The following is a 3,049-nucleotide window of genomic DNA, read 5'->3' on the forward strand; positions in this document are numbered from 1 at the left end:
AAGACTGTCAGCTGAGCCTAGTCAGTTTGGCTCAGTGGATAGAGCGTTGGCCCTGAGATTGAAGAATCCTGGGTTCGATTCAGGTCAAGGGCACTTAGCTGGGTTGCAGGCTAGATCTCCTGCTCTGGTTGGGGCATATGCGAGAGGCAATCAATTGATGTGTCCCTCTCACATCAATGTTTCTCTCCTCCTCTCCCTCCTCCCTTCCACTCTCTCTAAAAATTAATGGAAAAATATCCTCGGATGAGGATTAACAAAAAAACAAACAAACACAAAAAACATTTCTGCTGTTTGGAGGTGTATTTCTTTTCTTTTTTAAAAAATATCTTTTTTATTAATTTCAGAGAGGAAGGGAGAGGGAGTGAGAGAGATAGAAACATCAACGATGAGAGAGAATCATTGATCGGCTACCTCCTGCATACACCCTACTGAGGATCAAGCCCGTAACCCAACATGTGCCTTGACTGGGAATCGAACCATGACCTCCTGGCTCGTAAGTCCAAGCTCAACCACTAAGTCACACCAGCCGGGCTGGAGGTGTTCCCCCTCCACCCCCCAATAAGTGTGTGTTAATAATAAATAGAAAAATAGATATAATAGAGAAAAAGGCCAGAAGTAAATATTCTTTATTTTTCTTTTATTTATTGTTTAGGGGAGAGTGCGAACGCAGCCCCCCACTGCCACAAATTACGCAGTCGAGTTTCCCACATTTGGGGAAATCGCAGGGGTCAGCACATCGGGGTGCAATGGATAAGCCTCACCCTGGGAAAACCACCTTCATGATCATGGTATCTCTACTGCCAGGTAAGTACAGAAGGAAATATTCTTAAATGGTTCAATACTGTGCATCTTTGGAGATGAAAATACACATTATTTATATTTTCTCCTCGCTGCCTCTCTGAATTTTTCCAATAGCATATTTACTTTTATAATCTGTTTCTGTTTTTTATTTTTTTAATCAATAAACTAAATAGAAAAGAAACATCGAGTGGGAGGTGAAGATCTGAGTGCGGTCTGGGGACCTGGGGATGGGACCCCTCCTGCAGCTCTGGGGGAGACGGGAGGCTGGGGCAGGAGCCCCTCTGGCCAGGCCTGGCGTTTTCCACCACAAGGCCTGCCGGCTTTAGGCCTCGGGCTAAAATGAGCGAGACCCTTATAGCATTTCCTGGGAAGCAGCCAAGGCAGGCAGGCAGGCAGGCGAGAATCCCTACGGTGTCACCATGCAAGGGGGCAGGAGTATGTGTGTGGGTAAAGACACAGAAGGTGGCCAGCCTGCTAGTAGGAGCTTGAGAGCCAGAAGCTCAGAGCTTCCTCCTGAAGGCAATTTAGCAGGAAGTGACGAGGTCACGTTGATGTGTATGTGTTGTTGTGTTTTTTTTAAATATATTTTTTATTGATTTCAAAGAGGAAGGGGAAGAGAGAGAAAGAAACATCAGTAATGAGAGAGAATCATTGATGGGCCGCCTCCTCCATGCCCCCCACTGGGGCTTAACCTCTGTAATCCGGGCATGTGCCCTGACCAGGAATTGAACCATGATCTCCTGGTTCATAGGTCGATGCTCAACCACTGAGCCGCGCCAGCCAGGCCACATTGATGTTTTAAAAGGAGTTCTATGCCCGTTGAATGGAGAATGACAGAGGGAGGTCAGAGGGGAGGATATCACAATAACCCAGAGATGCTAGTGCTTAGACCTGGTGGGGCCATGGGTCTAGAGAGGACCCAGGAGGAGGAGGAAGGAGGACTCTTGTGTGCCCAGCCTGGGCAAAGGGGTGGCAGATGATCCCCTTCCTGAGATGGAGATTCTGAGGGAAGATGTGAGCTTCGTTGTCCATGGATTGGAGACATCCAGGAGGCTGTAGCATCCATGAGTCTGGCACTAAGGAGAGAAGGCCACCCTGGGGAGGACAGTTTGGGAGTCGTGCACAGGAAAGTAATGGATGCCATGGGTGGCAGGTGTGAGTAAAAGCAGGCGCGGAGGGTGAGAAGAACAGAGGCTGGGGGAAAACAGGCCCATGCCAGGCAGAAGGGCACCTTTGCCACGTCCTGGAAGGAGCATAAGGTGAAACTGGCAGGGCCACGGATGGGGCAGGGCAGGAAGGAGAAGGCCATGTCGGATGCAATGGAGTGCTGGCCTCCTCTGGCCCCACCTTCCTGGCTGAGTGCTGAGAGAGGACCAGGCTGCCACGTGATCTGTACACTCAGCCAGGCCCCATTGGCTGGTGGGCAGGAGCGGGCGCAGAGACAGGCCGAGCTGATGCAACGTGGGCCTATCATTGCAGCCCTGTGGAGGGGATGCAGCTGTGCTGGCCGCTGCCCAGAGGTTCCAGCAGGGAGGGGGGAACCACTCGCAGGGAAGGCTGGAGCTCCGGGACTGCAGCCCAGCCAGGCCCCAAAGCCCTCTGCTCTGTTTGGCTCTGACTCAGGAGGGAAACACGCCTTTCATGGAAGTCCCTGAGCCCTCAGCTTTGTGCCTGTGCGTGTGTGCGTGCGTGCGTGTGCGTGTGCGTGTGTGTGTGTGCGTGTGTGTGTGCGTGTGTCTGTGTGGTGGGGGAGGGCCCCCAGCTGATGCTGTGCGCACAGTTTTCCCTCTCAGGCTTAGCATTTTCAAGGGAAGATGGGAAAGGGAAACAAATGGGAAAGGAGGAGCCGGGCATCTGCAGAGCCCAGGCTGAGAGTCAGGTCCTGGGTTCCAGTGTGTGCTCAGACTTTGACTCTGTATATGCGATTTCTGGCAAGTCTCTGATTCCTCTGAGCCTCAGTTTCCCCATCTCTTTAGAGAGTTTCGAAAAAGAACTCAGAAGTTGGGGGCTGGAGCAGGAAGGAGGTCACCAGGGGCACAGCTGACAGTCTGGGCACCCAAAGCAGGCATAGGAGAATGGGAACTAGTATTCATTCATTCATTCATTCATTCATTCATTCATTTATTGGAAGGGGGAGAGAGAGAAAAACATCAATTTGTTATGTTTTTTTTGTTGCTGTTGTTGTTTATCCTCACCCAAGGATATTTTTTCATTGATTTTTAGAGAGAGTGGAAGGGAGGCGGGGAGA

General features: G+C 50.8%; 1 non-coding gene across 1 annotated transcript; it reads right to left on the reverse strand.

Moving 5' to 3' along the window:
- Positions 1-649: 649 nt before the first annotated feature.
- On the reverse strand, positions 650-812 carry LOC129151365 (U1 spliceosomal RNA). Its single transcript, XR_008558053.1, has one exon. It is a non-coding gene; the product is annotated as a U1 spliceosomal RNA (small nuclear RNA).
- Between the last annotated feature and the right edge of the window lie 2,237 nt (positions 813-3,049).

Source organism: Eptesicus fuscus, chromosome 13, assembly GCF_027574615.1.
Source record: "Eptesicus fuscus isolate TK198812 chromosome 13, DD_ASM_mEF_20220401, whole genome shotgun sequence".
NCBI lineage: Eukaryota > Metazoa > Chordata > Mammalia > Chiroptera > Vespertilionidae > Eptesicus > Eptesicus fuscus.